Below are 21,784 nucleotides of genomic sequence, written 5' to 3'. Positions count from 1 at the left end.
GGAATAATGTACCTAATTTCATTACATTTTATTTCAAAATGTATTGTTTATTTTTACAAGATGTTTAAATTGTTAAAATAAAAAAAGTACTGGTTGGATTCCATTAAACTCTGTAAGTAATATGAAAATATTTCATTTGAACACTTTATTAGTTTTAAATCAATCATTTTATCAATTGAATAGCTATTGTTTTAATCATCCCAGTTTGAAATGAAACAATAAATTGCAATTATAAGTGAATTTATTTCTTCGAACAATAATATTTTTGTTACTAATTGAAATTCGGTAAATTAACACAATTTTGAAAAGCTACTTATAAACTTGAGTGCATTAAAATGGGCCCACTGTAAACTTTTGACAAGACGGCCGCATACGAAGAAAAATCAGAGTAACAAGGCACCGGTTTTTTATGACGAGAAAGAAAGAAGGATTTTTCGAGATTTTGATAATGAAACACTCAAAAGAAAAAAATAATAAATTTCTTTAATATCTTCGTGTCAATCAAGAATAATTTATAAATATTACTTTTATATTCCTTGCCACTTTTATTGTATAATGCACAATAATCTTGGACCGATTCAATCAATAATTCGTCTTTTTCTGTATCGAATTTCGACATTTTGTGCTGACGCCAAATACGACGTTTACACTGCAATGGTTCGAAATATAGAGACGCGGCGCAAAGTGTTTGAATGGCGCCTACGGTGTCCTCACGCCAACGTCAGCGTGTGAAAGAGACCGTCACAGTACATTTTTATAGTAAGCATTGTGACGCGGCGTACGGCTTAATTCTGAACGCGGCCGATGTAGTTTATAGGAGATCATTGCCTTATATGCGTAGCAATCGTAAACAAACGAAACGTGTTTATGTGGTGATTGTAACGAAAATAACAAATTTTTTCATTATTAAAATATTTGCGTTTGTAATAGAAATTTGCGTAATATTCTTTTTGTATAATCTCAATAGTGTTAAAGTGTGCTAGTTTTATGCATACTACGCCATAAAAAGCTGTCCAAGTTATTGCTTTAATCGAAAATGGACTTGGTCAGCGAGTTGCTGCTTGACAATTGGATATGACCCACGCAGCGGTTCGAAGAGTGTGCCAGCGTTATGAGGAGACTGGATTCTTTCATAGGCGACCTGAAACAGACGGAAAGCGATTTACAACCGTTCATTATGACAGCTTTATTGGGTCAACATTAAGAAATCAACATCTTGATGTGGTTCAAGTGCAACGATAGTTCCGTGAGATAGGAGGAATGACTATTAGTCAGTGGACAGTAAGACTACAGGAAAATAACTTGATTCCTAAAACACCTGCGATTGATCCAAAACTTATTCTAGCTCATCGGTAAGCACGTCTGTGTTTTGCACAGGAACATTTGAATTGGACGTTGGAACAATGGGGGTCTGTTCTGTTCTCAGATGAGACCAGAATATACATCCATAGTAGTGACCGAAGACCAAGGGAGTGATTTGCAGATTGATGCTTTGAAGAGCGGAGTGCTTATGGTGGTGGTTCCTGCATGATCTGGGGTGCAATTTCTAGAGGAGCACGAACCGATCCTGTACTCATTCGTAGGGGAGACCGGGTTCACGGAAAAAGAGGTTCAATAGCTGACAGATATATCGAGGAGATTTTAGCAATTCATGTAGTACCTTACATCGACTACATTGGAGAATAATTTACATCAATGCATATATGTAAGGCCGCACACGACCAGAATTGTGAAAGATTACATTGCAGTAGTCGGTTTTCGAGTTATGGAGTGGCCAACATATAGTCCTGACATAGAATATTTATGAGATGAGATAACAAGAATAATTCAAGCTAGACTTCCTAACCAAACTCAATCCTAGAGCTTATTATTGCAGTAGAAGAAGAGTGGTTTAACATCCCACAAGAAACAATAGTAAACTTGATTAGATCTATGCCTAATCGTATGAGAGATGTTATTAGGGCAAGGGGAGGTCACACCCATTATTAAGAAATTAAGTGTTAAGTTCTAAATTGTTAATAACCCTATTTATGTTAATAATAAATAACATTAAAGCATATTAAATTGTATTGCAAGGAATCACAAATTTTGAAATATACTGCAGCATTTTTTACAACAAAATTCATATTGTTCAAGGGAAGTGATTTACGAAATGTCGCCAGAAACTAAATATTTTTCTTTACATTTGGCTTAGGATTCAAAGCTAGTGAGAAAAGCAAACGTTTTTCAATATTTTCAGTAAAACTACGGAAAGTTGAACATTTTCATTCTAGGAAGTAACAATAGTAATGACTTTTTGGTTAAAAATCAACTAGGGAGTCTCAAATTCAGAACGGTACGAATCAGAAACAAACTATAAATCAAACTCCATTTTTACCTTTGTATAACCAGTATCTGATGAAATTGGTACCACTAGATAGAAACATTACTACATAAATTGGTATTTTTAAAAACAATTCCAGTAAAAAAAAGTGCTAGATGTTTTTCAAGTTAATTTTTGTAAATGGTTAATACAATGATTTTTCATTTACTGGTTTACTGTGTCAGATATTTGAAGAAATGACTTACCTTTCACAGTTAGCAGATTCTTTGGATGATTTTTTTGAATAGCAAAACAAAAACTTGGTAATTGCATCATAAAAAAATTTGAATACTGTTAACACCTGGAAGAATATTGTATGTCCCGATTTTATACAGATATTTAAAAAACTAAGTCAAGGCGCAAATTGGGACCCGTATTACACGTGTGAAGTAGCGTGACACGAGAGACACGACTCGTACATGCTACACTTGCTGCGTCGTGATATGCATATTGAGACATGCATTATCAAATAGGAAGAGGAGGGGTTTGATTGGTAGTTCAGGAGTAGACGGCATCAAAAAACCTCTGACATTTTTGAGAATCGAACAAAGGGAGAGAGAAATGCTTTATTGATAAAAAATTGTTACAATTTGTAGATAAAATATTGTAAAAACTATAAAACAATCATAAAAATAACTTAATAAAGATGAAACAAATAAAATAAAATTTCAATGAGTAACAAAATTATAGGTAATAGTAATAGGTAGTATATAAGTCTTATATACATCCAGAGCAAAAATTAAACCAGTATGCAGCATGTCCGAAATTAAATATTATTATTAGAATAGAAGGCCAGTAAATATGCCCTCAAATTATTGCGAAATTTCAATTGGCAAGTGGTTGTGCATTTTTTTTTGCTTGTAAAATATTGAGCCCTTAACTAATTCTGAACATGGAGTAGGTAGGTGAAGGTTGTGCTCCGCGTTCCTAAGTGGATAGCCGTGTAACGACATTTTTGAAATTGGAGAAGCGTGCTTACGAATTAGGCAGACGGATTCAAAGATGAATAAGGAAGGAAGAGTCAGAATTTTTAATCTTTTAAAGAAGTCCCTGTAGGTAGCCCTGCTGTTTAGTCCCAGTAAATATCTAATCTCGTGTGGTTTGAAGGTTCGCTCAAATTGAATCGTACCACATTTACCCTAGAAGGGATGGGAATATCGGAGATGCGTCTCAATAAGGGCATAATAAACTGTTAAGGAGATGGATAAGTTCAGTTCTTTGGAAACTGATCTCAGCGCAAAACAGGAGGAACTTAATTTTTCAGATAAGGCGGCAATATGTAGAAGGAATCGTCTACAATAAGCGCTAAGAATTTTACAGATTCAACGACGTCAGTGATGGTGTTGTTTAATAAACAGAAGAAACAAAATAGGGCTTAGTACTGAGCCTTGGGGCACTCCACATTCTATTGCCTTGCAAGATGACATTGTTGTAACAACCTTTACAAGCTGACTTCTTGCTAAGGTATGACTTGAACCATGCGTGAGGTGCTCCTCTGAAACCGTGGTACTGCAATTTGTTAATTAAAATATTATGATTAACAAAACCGAAAGCTTTAGAAAAATCACAAAAAGTTATTGCAGTGGAGTGATAGCTGTTTAGGCTAGAGTAGACATTAATTATTATTATTGAACTTAAGTTCTGGATCAGAATCGGAAGATGTTGAGGAGGAAATGTTGTTTTATTCCTTGACGAGGAAGAAATTTAAATCACCTAATAAATTTATTCTAGTCATCCGCACGTGTGGCACAGCAAACTGTGTTGGAACTACAGCGGGACACGTCTGTGAGCTCTAGCGTGTCGTGTCAGGTCGCGATGTGTTGTCAATTTGCGTCAATGTATCTAATCTTGTAGATTACAAAAATACGTGCTATGCTGCGTCACTTCACACGTGCTATACGTTTCCTAAATTACGCGTTGCCTAATAGTATGACAATTAATTTAACTGACTCACCTGACTGCAGGTCAACATTTATTCGAACCCAAGTTCTATCCACTTTCGCCCTACAACAAAACAAAATTGCTATTGCTTAAAAAATTTTTAATTGTAATTAGTGTCAAAAATTTTCACACTAAGAGTTGAATTACTAATTTTTGTTGCAGATCCATAGGTATTAATGTATAACTGTCATGATTACATAGGTTACTTTCCAAGGGAAAAACTTGTAAGCTAACTAATTAGACTACAAGGTAAGTAATTTTAAGAATACTGTTTATCTCTTGTTTACATGAAATGAGCACAAGAATTGTGATGTAGAAGTTTCGGAAGAATAAATAAACTTTCATTTATGTGCATAATGAAATATATTTATTTTGAAAAATGTTTTGTAATCTGAACACAATTATATTCAATGAATACATAGAATATTACTTCAAATTTAATTGAATCCCTACATATAATAAAACAAAGCTCTTTAGATTTCTGTCTTGTTCGTGATAAACTCAAAAAACTTTTAGTACGGTCAAATTAGGCCAAAAAATAAGAGTAAAGCTACATAAGCTGAAAATCAGAAATTTTTTTTAAAATATAATTAAAAATAAAATTTTAAAGTTCCCCATCATTTCGGTATATGGAAAAAATTTTATTCAGACAAACTAAATACTTTTTTTCTTACGAGCCACCGTTTCTGAGATATAACGATTCAAAAAGTTGTAATCGTCACAATATGCATGAATATGCCACGTATATATATATCTTTAGAGTTGTAATATACACTGCCGACAAAAAGTTTCCGGAAAAGATGATAACAATTGTTAAACGTAAAATAAATCAAGTTTTAGTTTAAAAGTATTAAAAGATAACGTTCTATGATTAAAACCATGAACATCTGTGGACACGCTTTTGAATACCCTCTTCAAAGAATCTGCGGTTTTCTTTAACCATTCTGTCAACTCGTTGAACAAGGTCATCTGAAACGACAGATTTACGTCCTTGGCTCCCTTCATCATGCACATCATTAAGACTATCTTTAAACTTCACTCTAACATGCAAAACACCATCACTCTGCAGCAGTATGGTCTTCATCCTGTAGAAAACTAATTCACACTTGGCGGTAGCATCTTGCAGCTGCCTACATCACATGCCGGCTTCTGCCCGCGTAGCGGCTGCACGTATCGATCGGAGTTTAAAAAAAACGGTCCTCGTAAAAATTGGGGGAATTTCATAAATTGGCTGACTTCATGTTAATTTTTGGAGAATATTTACGTATTTCTTAATAAAAGAAAAGCTATGTGGAAATAACTATTTAATGATAGTCCCTATAACATATGATACCAACTGTACCGACCCTCTTGCAGTTAAACAGGGAGTGTTCAATATAAAAAATATCAGTTATAAGGATGCCGATTAACAGGGATATTTTGAGTAGAGTCCTATATTACTAATGGTAGAAACATGTTTGACTATATTCTAATTTAGCTAGTCTATTACTGTTTCAAGTCCTTTAGCTAGTAGAAACGAATCACACTTGGCGTGAGCATCAATAATGGCAAACACGTTTACGTGGCCGTAACACAACGCCGACTGAATGTCAACAATGGCGGAGTGTGTAGTACGAGATATTCGCAATCGCCTACAGCGCATGCCCGCGAGGTTGAAAAAAACGCCCCTCGTATTTTGTCTCTTTCATTTTATATTGCCACATTTTCTTTTCATCAAAGAAATCACCTCTCACCGCCGAATAATGTTTTAACTACACTTGGCATACTTTTTAGAGTTTTTCTAACACACTATTTGATATATTATGCCAAAACGTTTGAAGAGCCTTCCAAAGATGATCCAAAGAAATGAGAATCAATTTTCTAACTTTCATATCCAGTTCATCTCACAATAATTCTATTGAATTTAGATCCGGAGATTGTGAGGGCGATTTCATTATTTCTAACTCACCTCTATCCTCTTTATTTTTTGAATAGTTGAGACAAATCTTAGATGTGTGCTTTGGGTCATTATCTTGCTGAAACACTTACTAACGGCCATTCGGGCGCATCACAGAAGGGTTAATATGCGTATTTAATATGTAGTAGTAACAATTTCTGTAAAGATCCCCTACTCCTGCATATGAAAACACCCCCACACCATCATAGAACCACCTTAATGTTTAACAGTTGGACTGTTACACTTACTGATATCTGTTTATCTGTGTGACTTTCATTGAACCGCATTTGAATTTCCGGTGCTGTAATCTTCCTATTCATTTTGGACATGATGATTAGGGACTTCCTCTGCTTTAGAAGTTACACTGCATTCTGTTGGAACCAGCTTTTTTTAATCGAGTGATGGCATCCCGACAGTAGAACTTGGTATATTTAATTTTTTGTGAAGAGCAACAATAGATGCATGTTGTTCTATACTTGTATTGGGATCTCCCATTTTCTTAATTAATAAAAAAAATAATTATATTGACTACAAGATTATTGGTATTAATGCCACAAAACAAGAAAATTTATTCACCTCAAGGTCTTATAATTATGTTGAAAAAATCTCTACTAGAAATTGAAAAAGTGCAAAAAATAATCCAATTTTTATAACGAATAGAAAAAAATAATTATATAATACGTTCTTTTCGTTGCAAGCCAGATACGTACTAATTGTTACGGATGAAGATTTTATTTTATTTTTCACAAACTGCGCAAAGGCAGGGAGGAAAGTCGAAGACAGAATCGTACATACTTCGTAAACAACATAGCATTTTCGTTATAGATCAAGTTAATGTGTTTATGTATCAAATTTCAATTTAAAAAAAAAGAGTACGATTTTGTCGATCACGAGTGAACACGTACCTTTTGTTTAACTCGGTGTTTGTTTACAAAGTCATTAAATACGCGTTAGTAAATTTGTACTGTATGTTTTTTTGTCGAATATTATCAGTTTACATATACTTGGTGAGTGGAATAGGCCAGCCAAACTCTTCCAATATATAGTATATAAAATATTACCAAATAATTTCAGCCATCAACCAAATACAATCTGGTGGATCTAGCTTCGCCAAAATCTACCCAAAAGGTTTCAAACACTAACATCATTTCCAAGCAGAAGCCAAGCAATCGTTATGAATGCTCTTCCAGACGTTGTCCTTCTTGACTACATCAAGGCATTCGGTGAAATCGTAACGTAAAGGAATAACATTCGCTTCTCGCATTTCTAATCACAGAATATACATTCCTCGCCAGAGGAATAAAATGCTCATATCTTCAGCTTTCGACGATCAATCTTCATATACCCGATAAGGAACATACGACACGACATACAAACTTCTATAGTAATCGTACATGAAAATACAAGCTTCAGAATCTTCATTATCTCAGACAAACTTGAATGCTTTCTATGTAAGCAAACTGGTTACACTGCAGATTCCTTTCAAAATCACCAAGAAGCATCTAGCAATCATCCCCATCCTATCAGCAATAGCCATGAAACAGAAGGATCCCTTTTTAATGTTTCTCTTCTACACGTAGTCCAAACCTATGATCGTGCTCCTGATACAGCGCCTTCAGTTGTTCAACAATCTACATCTAGCCAGCATCCCCACTCTTTCTGGTAAAAGAGTGCTCTCCAATGACACCTGTCTTGAATCTATTCCAAATAGTGTTTGTCATATAACTCAACAAATTGAAAATACACTTCCGCCCACAACTACTTCTTTCATAAAACCCAAAACTACTCCAAAAAAGAAATCCAAAACTGATGACAAAAACCTTTGCGGAATCAGCCCCACTTCTCGGCTCAAACTCATTCGGTCATAATGATCCTCTAAAAGAAGCTTATAATTTCACCACCAACATTAATGTTCTCCTTGAAGATCTTGCACACATATATTCAATTATCGCTGACAGATCCCTTAAAAAATCGTATCACTAGATTGAAGAAAAAACTAGAGCAAAAATTGAATCCTAGTGGTACTGCCGAGCTTGCAAGTTAAACTTCTACAAATTCAAACGACTCCAACCCTGATGATCATTATCTATCTCAACAATATATTGACTTAGAATAACTTCTGTCATTAATTCTTTATCAGATAAATTATCAAATTCATTATTCTACAATCGAATTGCGACGGATACTATTTGCGCTTAGAACAAATCCAGCACCTAACTGCAACTTACAACCCAAATTTTTTATGTCTCCAGGAGATTAACTTCACAAGAGCCAATCTACCGCAACCTAAATCCTTTGAAGGTTATCATTATATCGGGACTAATTGTTCAAGAGCTAGTGGTGGTGCTTCAATATTCGCTTCCAATGATATTTATTCAACCTTACTCCCTTTGAATACAGAGCTATCGCTATAACTGCATATTGTCCAGATAAACTCACCATATGCTCTTTACATATTCCCCCAAATCATCCTCTGAAAGAAGAAGAGCTCCTTGATTTGATATACCAACTACCCCAGCCATTTATCTTAATAGGTGATTTCAATGCACATAAAACAATGTGGGATTCACAATACTTATTCGGGAAGGGCAAAATTAATAATTAATAATGATTCAGACACACACTTCAATATTTTTTCTGATACATTTTCTGCTATCGACTTAAGCATATGCGACCCTAAATCTGCTCCTTTCCTCTCTTGGCAGACCTCCGATGATCTCCACAATAGCAACCACTATCAAATAATAATAACTAACCACAAAAATGACCCAGCTTCAGTAAAAAACTATTGGCTCCTCAGTAAGGCCAACTGACTCGAGTATGCATCAGCTGTTGATAATTTCCTGCGAAAATCTGATTCACTTTCTCCAATATTGATAATTCCTTAAAAATAATAACAAACTCTGTTCTCTCAGCAGCCAATACCCACATTGGTAAGATGACATTCACCCTAAACCATAGAGCAGAACAATGGTGGAACTCCTCCTGCCAAGATGCAATACAAACAATCCAAAATAGTTTAAGAACATACAAAAGAAACAAAAATCCTGAAAACTTAATCAATTACAAACGGCTCAGGGCAAAAGCTCAATACGTAGTGAAACAAAGCAAAAAAGCTTCTTGGTAAAATTATGTAGCAAGTATTGATGATAACTACAATCCTTCTCGGCTTTGGAAAAAAATTCAACAAATCCAATGCCGAAAAACTAAGTCCAACATAACTCATCTAATCACTAACTACACAGAATATCATTCTCCAAAAGTAATACGCAACACTCTTGCAAACCACTTTGAATAGAAGTTCAAGGTTAATGCTAATATCGATATTCCAAGTCATATAAATCCCCCAAACTCAGATTTTAACAGAAGATAACAAATATAGGGGCCAGCAACGGTGGCCCCGACGAGATCCCCTTTGCTTTTCTAAAACACTTATCCAATTTCAACCTTGGTAAACTCTTAAACAAATACAACTACATCTGGACCTCACAAACTTTTCCTTCACACTGGCGTCAGTCTCTAGTAATCCTTGTACTTAAACCTAACTTACCCCCTATATTACCGGAATCTTATAGGCCTATTTCACTCACTTGTACTAGGTGTAAATTATTAGAAAAGTTGATCAGCAAAAGACTTCTATGGTTCCTTGAAAAACACAACAAACTTTCAAAGGAACAGTCTGCTTAAAAAAACAACCTTAAGTCCTGTGACGAATATCGGATGATCAGTTTGATGAGCCGCACACTAAAAGTCCTCTTGAAAATAATCCAGCAGAGAATATATCGAAAATGTGGAGAACAAAGTTTGGCTTCAGAGAAGGATTAGGAAATAGAGAAGCATTATTCGCTATCACAGTACTACTACAGAAGTACAGAGAATTCAACAAAAATGTATATGTCTGTTTCATTGATTTCCAGAAGGCCTTTGATAAAGCACAACAAGATAAACTTATAGAGAATTTAACAACTATTAACTTAGATCCAAGCGATAAACGATTAATCAAAAATATCTATTACAATAAAACGGCAGTAGTGCATGTTGAGGACATGGAGACAGACGAAATCGAAATTCAAAAAGGGAGTTCGCCAAGGCTGAGTTCTTTCTCGACAACTATTTAATCTACATCTCAGTTTGTATTTACGAAAGTGCTGGAGGAGAGACATGAGGGGGTAAACATCGGAGGAACATTAATCAACAACTTAAGATTCGCCGATGATATTGCTATAATAGCTGAGAGCGAAGATGAAAATCTTCAAATCCTATTGGAGAGAATCAACCGAGAATGTGAAAATTTAATAATCACTATAAATATTTAAAAAACAAGTATCTTGGTTCAGTCATAAACGCTCAAATGGATTCAAACGAAGAAATCAAGATCAGAATTAAAATGGCTCGAATGGCATTTGTCAAGCACTCCTCAATGTATGCAAACAGAAATCTAAACCTCCACGACAGAACAGGATTGAAGATACCCTGGACTGGCAGAATCACCAACGACGAAGTACTAAGACGCATTGGCGCGTACGCAGTCCCAACTACCAAAAATTACGCGCCCGAGTTATCCGCATTAGGGATAATCGCAAAAGTCAGCCCAATCGTAGTGCAATGAAAGGGCCTCATCCTGGGGGAACCGCCTTCATGATCACGGTAACCCCTACGCCAGGTAAGTATGATATATAGTAAAATGTGATTGTATATTCACTTCAACCTCAAGTATAAACAGGTATAATGGAATGTAATTATTATTATCGCCATCTATAAATCCAGTACATAATCTTTTCGCGCATGGTGATATATGGTTGAAAAAGAAGTCTTCTATCAGAAAATATTAGTGCACTAGAGAACTTTTCGGAAACTATAACCAGGTTAACACGATCGTGATATGAGTGTTCGGAATACGAAATATCTAAATTATAATTAATATTATAGTCCTGGTTCGGAAAGTAATTTGATTTACACTCACCCTTGTTAAGAAAATATAGGTTCGTGTTGGGAATGTGCACTGGTAATAGCCACATTATAGGATCCTGTATACCGCATTAACAAGAAGTGGGTAAATGCAATCAGCTGGCCGGTTGTTTTGTTTGCTTTTGTGTGTGTGTGATTAATCTCTGGGACCTGGTTATTTTTTATGAATTTCATAAGCAACATAATCGATAGATTACTGGGGCTTGCGATGTGTCTTTTCGACATAAATATAGCTCTCATTGCTATACAAAATTTGTTGTGAAATAGCATGTGTGTTGGTGAATCGCAGAGAATTGTTGAATAATGATGATAAAAACACCTAAAATCTTCAACACAATCGAAATAAGGCCTATAAACATGGAAAAACTATTACAGTTATAAATTATTGCAATTTTACTATACATTCTTCAATTAGTATTTTCTCCTAAATGAAATTGTTTTATCACTCTATCACATCAAGAAACAGAAAATAGAAAAGACCTAAGTGTATTTTTTGATGCTATCAACATTCAATCAATCAAATTGCTGTTTCCATTATTTCAAGCCATAGCAATTCTAATTTAGAATGCTTTAGGGTGTGTGTAAATCTTAAATCATTCGAATATCATCATTGCAGTTTCACAATACAGTCTACAACTACTATTTCCTTTTAAATGGGATCATTTTATCACTCTTATACATTAAAAAAAAAGAATATAGAAAAGACCTAAGTGAATTTTTTTGATATTAATGATTTTCAATCATTCAAATCAGCATTATCCTAATTTAAGACACTTCAGACAAATACCTTCATTGCAATTTTGCAAACTTCAGTTTACATATACAAAAAAGAGTGGAGAAAAGGAGAAGTATCTCATATTAGAGAAAAGTTGAAAAAGTGTTAACAGTTACAAAACCTTTCAGAATGGCGCAGGTGTAGACAAAGGGTATTGTATGAATATACCTACCAATTGTAGATTAATATATTTTTAACAACTTGCGTTGTAAAGTGCCTGAGAATAATATTTGGAGATATTTTAAAATTTATTCTGATGCTAATGTGTCATCATCTATATTTAACAAATTTTGATAGACACTTTTGCATTTCCACAAATTGTTCTATGTATCCTCTATAGTATATATCTACTTAATAGTGGTCGTAACAGTGACACATTTAACAGCAGGCCAAAATTTTGTTTGAGTAGTTTCACAAAAATTCATATCTCTAGATATTGGTCATTCTATATTAAGATAAATATACATACATTCCTTAAAAATTCTAAAGGATGTAGTTAGTATCAAAGACGTCAATTCCAATTCATTATCCTAGTTTTTTCATAATAACACTTCAAACATGCAAGATGTCTCTCCCCGAGTCCGCCCTTTTCCAATATACAAAAGTACATTAGTAAGTTTTTGCAGATTACATTTTTTTACAGTGGTTCAATTTGATATATTCCATAAGTGGATATAAATAACAATTGTATTGTGATAAATAAAGAACCATTTTTTTTAAGAAAAACTAAAGGCTTAAGCTCTTTTCTGTACAGAGTTAGAGCTAATGAACAAGGCATCTTACGATATAAATGATGATTTTGTGAATAGAAAAGGTATTGTAAAAAGTCTATAATTAGATAAATTGATTAATTATCAGCCGGATTGTTTCAGATCCTTAAATATATTGTTTTAAAACTATAAATAATAATAATATTAAGTCTTTAATAGCTCAGAAATATCCCCAAAACCAATTTATACAATCTTAACTAAACCATTGGATTATGAAAATAAAAAAAAATTCAACAAAACGACCAGTGGTGACGTATAGCATGAAGACAGTAAATTCAACTGAAAAAAGAAAAAAACAAAATAACAGTATTCAAGATAAACAATACGAGGAAAATTCAATATTTAAAAGGGGAGGACAAAATGAGAGGACTAATAAATTATGTAATTCATAAAAGCACATAGAGGGATGATACATATACATGCATAGAAAAAGTGAAGAGAATACATTAGAAAAATAACAGAAAATATTTCATTTCTGCACAAAGCAACAGAAAGAATAAAAACAAGATGAAAACACATGAATATAAGGAAAGTAAAGAAAAAAGTTGAGACAGATAAATTGTAACGTTACACATTACATCTAGATAAACAGAAAAAAGCTACAATAGCATAATCCTCGATAATAGAGAGATTTACAAGATGTCCCTTGGATGTAACTACAATTCCTATGAGAATATTTAGTCATATATAGATACAAAATTCCAAATGCAACATCATGGCAAATGCTGTGTAAATTAAGAATCGCAAAATATGAGCCCTTGTTTATATAATTCCTTTACGAATAAACATTTAGTTTGATGAATATAAAGTGTCTTACCAATCCTTTAATATCACGATAATTCATAGCTGCCCAAGAAACTGTATATCCTCCGATGCTCCAACCAAATAAAATTATATCCTCTCTCTTGAATTCTAATTTTTGCTCAGCAAACTGCATAACAGCATGTATGGCATTTTGTTCTTGGGACGGATATGGACTACCCTGTAATAACATATTTCAGTTGTAATTTGTGAGATACGCAGAACAACTCTATATTATAACTAAATATTTACCGTACTGCTAGCAAAACCCGGATGATTCCAGCCCAATACAGAATTCCTGCTTCAATGGGCGTTGTCATAACACCAATTTCATAAAAACCAGCGTTTCCCTCACAGCATATGATAAGAGTGTTGCCATTGGGCGCATTCTTTCTCTTATCAACAAACATAGTGTCAATGTCAGCCTTAAAATGCTCTATTAACTTCGATCTTCCTCGTACAAGACTTTGTTCTAAAAAAATACTTATGATAATCTATTAAATTTCAATACAAGAAAAGAAAAATTAGAATTAACATAATTGTTCCACTGGATTCCAGTTCAATGTATTAAATACCCTACTTTGCTGTAATTTTATTAGCATGGAAATCAAACAGTATCAAAACAAGAGTGCGAAGGTCTACACCGATTTCCCATGAAAGAAAAAGTTTCTAAAAAATATATAAAACAAAAATTTCTACAATAATCGGAACCATAATTTTGTAAACTGAAAATTAATAAAATAACCATATCAAAATCTTTTTGCGGCACCAATAATCAGCTAAACAATAATAAGATTTATTACACAGAATGCCTCATATCTTTTAGTTGTTCAGCTGTATTTCAACCATAAATTTTAATTATTTTTTACCTTCATTCGTTAATATTTGTAGATAAACATTTTGTTTTAAGTAATCCCAATAAAAAATCCCAGCTAAATCCAGTGAAATGGCTATTTAATCACACTAAATGAAGCAATCATTTTATTTTTAACCTCACATTTATTGTGATTAAGTTTCACAAAACTTGGTTTGATATTGTCCTCAGAAATAGTTGCAGGGTTGTTTACTTTAAAGCAATGGTAACGATTTTTCAATTTTTTGTATACATTTCTTAGAATCACCAATGACATCGACCTAAAAACTTTGGTAAAGTAGAGTGGGAATTCAATGGAACAAGTCAGTTTATTTTGATTTATGGGAATAAATTGATCTTACTAATGTTTAATAAAATTTTTTGTTTACAGAATCAATACTTTATGGAATTATGAAGAATTTAAAGAAAACATTTACTATAAATATATAAAAAAACTATAAAGGTGTATTATATAAAATTAATCATTGTTCAATATATACAATGGATTTTAGGTCTCTTCTGTTACAAAATTAGTTTTTTTAAATAATTTTTAAAGGATTTATTTCTATCTTTTAAAAACTATTGAAAAAACTAATTTTGAAACAGAAGAGACCTAAAATTAAGAACATCTAGAAACATAATAGTATTCATTTATTGAGTCATTTATGCAGTGGTGGATTTACCATCAGGCTGAGTAATGTGGCAGATTTCAAGGGGCGGCAAAGTTTGTTCAATATTTTTTTTCAATTTACAAGATTCAAAAAAATATTGTTTACACGGAGAAAACAAGTTTGGATCACCATTGCTGATCTTTATGAATAACTTCTAGCTGTATAAGAGAATTTTGAGTATTTCGAAGAAAAATCTGCGCAATTAAGCATATAGAAAGAAAATACTAGAGAAATGGAAAAAACAACAACCAAAAAAATATTTTAAGAAGATATTGGAATGGCTGCAAATGATTAATTCAGATTTAACACTGCCAAAAAGGCAGGAAGATTATAATGGATTCAGTAAGAAAATTGTATTTCTTACAAAATTGAGTTGTTATTATCAGAACTAATAGAAATGCAAGTTTTCTGGAAAATATGTACCCTAATGATTTAGAAACAGAGTTAGTTCAGGAATGTGTACACTTTTAAAGCTATTTTTGATGGAATAGTGGAACCGTATGGGCCATATTCATCAGAGGAAATCCAAAAATTTGCTCTAGTTAGAGACCTGCCACCTTACTAGTCTACTATATTTTCACTTCCGTCGTTAATACGAGATTTAAAAACTATACAGGAGAATATCAATATGGGTTTAGGCCTGGGATTTCATAAAAAGATGCTATTCGAATTATAGAAAAATGTTAAATCAATATAAGAAGATCCAAATTCCAATAGACTTCAAACAAGCTTTTGAATGAAAAAAGACATACTACTAAAAGACACGTCCAAATTGCAAGTCTCAAAAACATAGAGCTCACAAGAATGATGTTGACTGAATATAAATGACATGTAAATACAAGGGATGGAAAAACGCAAGAATTCAATATAAATCGTCGAATTAGACAACTCTATTTAATAAATCACTAGAAGGAATAATAAAAGACTGTCAAGTATCAAATGATCTGCACAAGAAATGAGTCTATGAGGTCTTGAGTGAGCAGTTACTATTCCTATTGAAATGTACGACATACCTCACACTAATTTAAAAACATGCATTTTAACAATCATTAGAGATTTTACACGAAATCTTCAAAAATTATAGTTGAAATTTTTTAAATAAAAAATGTAGTTTGAATAAATGTGAAGTCGGGATCAAATTTCAGAAGCCACTGTGGCAGCAATAGATGAATAACCTATAGGTGGTAAGTCTGTAAAGCTGCCACTGTGTTTATATTTATTTCTCAAATATTTGGCTATTCTCTACAGCAGGGGTGGGCAAAAGCTAGCCCTCAAACTGGATCCAGCCCTTTTAGTTACCTTATCCTACCCATTGATAAATCTTGCATGCAATTTATTTATTCTCTTATATGCAATTTTGTTGAAATAAATAGTATTTGTTGAGGGTATTATAATTTCAAACCTAACCATATCCCTATTGTAATGTATGCAACATAAGGTTTCTAAACTGCTAATCTGGACTGTTCTTGAAAACTTTTAAATGATTTTTTTGCATTGTTAGAGCACATAATCTCTATTGCTCAGAATCATCCCTGTACCAAGGACAGTTCTTTGATGGGTTGTAACGAACCTATACTTTCATAAAGCAGGCTTTGGCTGCACTCCTCTCACTCTTTGAGATATGACAGATTGCAGCATTTAGCACTGGTCGCATACTCCTAATTTCTTTTGAGATTAATTAGAAGAAGACTTTTTGTAAGTAAAATTAAAAAAAAATGGTTTTATTTCATTGTAATATTATTATTACTATTATCTTTTATTAATTGTGATATTTCTCTGTTCAAATCCTTTAAAATTGTACTCGTAGTGTTTTTGTCAATAAAATTTTAGTGGATAGAGAAGAAACTCCATCCAAAACATTCGCATGTGCACAGGATACACGGTATAGTTCTCAGACCCAGGAGACATTTTGAAAATATTTGGCCCACACTTTAAAGTATTTGCTCACCCCTGCTCTACAGAATTATTAAATATTTATTAAAAAACAGTCTGCAACTGCTAAATTGGAAGCACAAGTTCTTATGTTATATAATATTGTAATTATAAAAATTAATAAAAATTTGAGAGCTTTAGGTGTATAGACGTAAATTAGTAATGCAGAAATTGACATTACTTCAAAAAAACTCGAAAAAATAAAAACAAGTTTTTGTACAAGTGAGGAGCTAATCATAATAAAAGTAAATTTTATAATATACCTAATATCATTTGTAAGAAACCCATAGTTCCTGGATAAATCAATCTTATTCCAAATGTATGGATAGCAAGATAAGCAATAATTTTGTAAGGAATTTGCCATGCCCAATTTATTATGTTTTTCTATGTAGTTTTCTTGGGTAATTGTTGTCCCATTTCACTGGAAACAAATTCTGTGTGAAATAAATTTGAAAAAAAAAATACTTGAATATAGTAATAAGAAAAAAGCATCTTCAAAATAACTCAATTTAAAAGCATTTATAATGTTATTTTTCAATTCAAACAATTTTTTATTAAATATGAATCACTTACTATGAAAGTGTAATAACTATTAATACTAATTTGAAATAAGCATTATTTTGGCTTGATTAAAATGATCGAGATGTATACCTCGCATCCTTTGTACATCTAAATTCCACTGGCCAGGATTTAAAGTCAAAATCATATTTCATTAATTGTTGTTTAGTAGCTGGTGTCATATTTGTTTCTGCATTTTTTACAGTTGATAGAAATTTGATGTATGTCGGATCATTTGCCCTACCAATTCCTCTTAAGCATAGTGACATGACTACAATAATTCCAGCAGTGGTAACTAATTTTGTTAATGTTAAAAGTCCATCTGGTTCGAAATATCCCCGTTGGTATAAAAATTCTACTATAACTGGAGAAGTATATATTCCTAATTTCCAAATTACATAAAACTAAAAAGAAAATTTTTATTATTAGTAAATTGTATTATTATCCATTAGTACTTACTGAATTTATACATCTTTCACTATAATATTCGATGGTAGAAGGTTCATATTGCTGCTAAAATTGCATTGACAGAGGTTTGCAAGTCATAACAGAATATTTAAAAGTTCAAACTTACCTCCAGTGGACCTGTCCCATATATTTTTTTAAGTTCACCCATAAACATGCATGCCAAAAATGTTTCAACTGAAGGCATTTTTAAAGACGTTAGTAACAGAGTTCTACACTTTAAAACCTTTCGTTGATACTTAATGTAATTTATGCGAATACCATTTTTATTAGTTTTGGTAGGGTTTTGTAGTACATATACATTTCCTAATTGACATCTGTTATTTGTCTGGAATTCATCAGTTTGTCTTGACCACAGAACGGAATAGTCTAATTCTATGATCTCAACACACACACTAAAGAATAAAGCATTTTCTGAAATAGGAATATATTTTCTAATTCACAACATTTTCTATTATATTATGTGTAAATGCATATTTATGAGAAATTTAATTTATAATTGAGACATTTATCAGGATTAAAACATATTTCCCAAAACATAAAAGCGCCAATAGGGCAGGCAACTTTTCTTTCACTAAACGCAGTGCATTTTGAGAATGATTGATTGATGGTTATCATGTACAAATAGAAAAAAGATCATTCTGAAGCTTCTCTTATATCTGTCCTATAACCAACTGCAATTTTTAAATTAAATACACCAATGAATGGCTAATTTTCATTTATTCCTTAAATTTTAAAATTATTCGTTATTGAACAGTGATTATGTTATAGGATTACTGCCAGAAATAACGTACCTACTTCACTAAGATTGGTGGAGGATAGGTTGCCCGGTACCGTGGGTGCGATAGACGAAAGACGTGACTGTTAAGTCACTTATTGAAAACGATCCAAAAAATTAGCTAGTTAACTGGCCTAATCTGGTATAGAAATTTCTTAGAAAAATAGTTATGAACTTGAAACGAAACAATATTGTATCATAATAAAATCACACAAAAATATCTAAAATAATAAAGTTTGGAATGAAGCACCCTGTATACTACTGAATATTTCAGAAGATCTTTTCATTCTGATTAGAAATTTATCCGATTTAATATTCTGTCGGCTTTCAACAGATAATAACAACAGACAATAAAATTCAATGGTTCTAAGATCAAATCAACATTCGGTATAAGAAAATATTAAAAATCGATATAATATTAAATAAACAAAGAATTTTTGAATAAATTTAATTAATATAAAATAAATTCCGCATTTGTAAAATGTTTTTGGGGGAAAAATAAGTAGCATCTATTTATTACCATTTAATTCAATCGCTTTTCAAAAATCAAAAGAAGATTTAGAAAATAGAAGATATCGTGCTTCATTGTTCCTAGACATCCCGCAGGCATTTGACAAGGTTTATTAATTTGAAATCAGAGAATCCTTCCTTGTCAGTTTTTACCAAATCTTTCACTCCTACCTCCAAGATCACAATTTTCTAGCTAAATATCTTGATGATCAAAAACTGTACAAATTAAGGAGTTCCTTAAGTTCCTGTTCTGGGGCCACAGCTTGACCTCCTTCTCACGGCTGATCTATTAAAGATCATACTATAGCATCAATTACACTCACCTCAATGAGGTAGAAAACTGGTCGAGTTGAAGCAAACGAATTGTCTGTTCATGTAAGTTCCACCAATAGTAAATGCAAATATCTAGCAGTCACTCTAAACAATCAAATCCTACCACAACGGGACAATATTAAATATCTAGGCATGTAACTAGATAGGCGCCTGGTGGAAATACATCTTTACCAAGCGTGAACAATTGGATTTAAAACTAAGAGAAAATTTATACTGACTGATTGGAAGAAAATATCAATTTTTTATAAAAATAAGGTGCTGATCTACAAAGCAATCCTCAAGCCCGTTTCGACCTACGGTGTTCCACTGTGAAGATTAGCAGCCAATGCCAATATTGAAATTCTGAAAGTACTAGGAATTGTTGTAAATGTTCCATGGTTTGTACCACGTTTTGTTATAGCCCAAGTGTAATCGGTCAAAGCGAAAAAAAACTTATTCATAGGCTATAATAATATATTAAGATATAATCCAATCATCTATCATGGTACAACCAGTACCTTAACAGAAACTTGAGCGACAATAGACAAAGCTAAATTTATATTAAGTAGTTATTATTATAGATTACAAATAATTAGAGGAAAAATATTCCAGTCGCTGCGATATATACTTCACTGGTTTTGAGAACAGGCATACCGTCGTAAAGTAGTTTTCTCTCTCTATTTAAGCAGTTTTAATATATTTTTGGTTCCTCTATATCCAAAGTACCAAGCCAAGTTGTGAATTTATTTGGTATAAATTTTGTTTTTCAGTGACATAGATGTCGTAATACACCACTGGGGATTATTATAGTAGTCCAAACTACCAAGGTTTTCACCTCCGATTTCCATGAATCTGCATCGATTTTGATGAAATTTTGACAACGTGTAGGGAATACTTCAAAAAGCAAAATCTACCATACGCCGATGTGTGTGTGTGTGTTACACCCCAACTAAAGGGTGAACATTTTTATATTGAAAATAACAACTTAAATTTTTTTTCAAAATCATTAGTTTTTTAGCGATGCGCGATTGAGATTTTTTCTAAATAACTAAATAAATACTTTTGATTTCAACAGAAAAAGTGTGAAAAACAAAAATGAAGCTTATAAAAAAACAAAGAGATTGGTTTTTGTAAATTTGCTTTAGGCATAATACCAACCAAGCTATGATTTATTAAATGTTTTTGAATGTTTGTTTGAATGAAATGTTTGTAAATATTTTTAACGAACGAAAATTTTTTAAAATTCAACGGAGTAACGGAAAAACGATCAATTTTTCGAAATAATTGCATATAACATTTTCAAGGTACTTTTAAAAAGCTTTAAAATGAGAACTCTGTAGCATAAAACCAAGTAAGTTATGGCCGAAATAAGATCGATTTATATTTTTTTTTGTAGAAAAAACCTCAATTTCACCCTTAGCAATAGTACCCAAATTGAAATAAAATTATAATCCAGTGATGATTTATTTTATTCACGTACTAATATTGATTTCTGGAAGTTTGAACGCTTTAGAATGCATACTTCCGAAAAAAATCATGTTTAAAGTCGGAAATTCATTTTCGAAATTTTTTAAAATTTCTGAAAAACTATAAGATATACATAAAAATTGATAAGTAACAAAAAGTCAGTATTTTTTTAGCAAACATTTTGCTTTTTCCAAATTTTTTTTAAACTTGTACTTGCAACTGAAATTTGACCTTACAAATCGTACTCTAATGTATGACTAATACCATTTTAAAGGTTGCCTTTTGAAAAACAGAGGATCAAAAAAGTTTAACACGTTTACAAACTTATAGGTTATGACATTCCCTATAAATCTACGTTTTGAGCGCCTAATTTGCTTGCAAATTAACCGAGATATGGCAAAAAACTATACACACACTTTGGAGCAAGTATATTTTTGAGTATAAGTGTGAAGTATGTATCGCAAATATGAATTTTTTCATTTTTTGTTATAAGGGATGATTTATAAGAGTTGAAAATTTTAAATACATAATATTCAAGTTGAAAGAGATAAAGAGATGACCATTTGAAATAAATTAATCATCAAAAAGAATAAATAAGTACGTCTATATATATTTTTTTCAATTTTTTTCGAAATAATGGATGATTTATAAGGGTTGAACATTTAGGATGCAAAATATTTGAGTT

General features: G+C 32.3%; 1 non-coding gene and 1 pseudogene across 1 annotated transcript; both read right to left on the bottom strand.

Annotated features, from left to right (window-relative positions):
• Positions 1 to 223: 223 nt before the first annotated feature.
• LOC130891552 (phosphatidylserine lipase ABHD16A-like) lies at positions 224 to 18,334 on the bottom strand (annotated as a pseudogene).
• On the bottom strand, positions 10,748 to 10,910 carry LOC130892117 (U1 spliceosomal RNA). Its single transcript, XR_009058996.1, has one exon. It is a non-coding gene; the product is annotated as a U1 spliceosomal RNA (small nuclear RNA).
• Positions 18,335 to 21,784: the final 3,450 nt, after the last annotated feature.

This window comes from Diorhabda carinulata, chromosome 3 (genome assembly GCF_026250575.1).
Source record: "Diorhabda carinulata isolate Delta chromosome 3, icDioCari1.1, whole genome shotgun sequence".
Lineage (NCBI taxonomy): Eukaryota > Metazoa > Arthropoda > Insecta > Coleoptera > Chrysomelidae > Diorhabda > Diorhabda carinulata.
The sequence above is the reverse complement of the archived record's forward strand: the minus strand, read 5'-3'. Positions and strand labels throughout refer to the sequence as shown.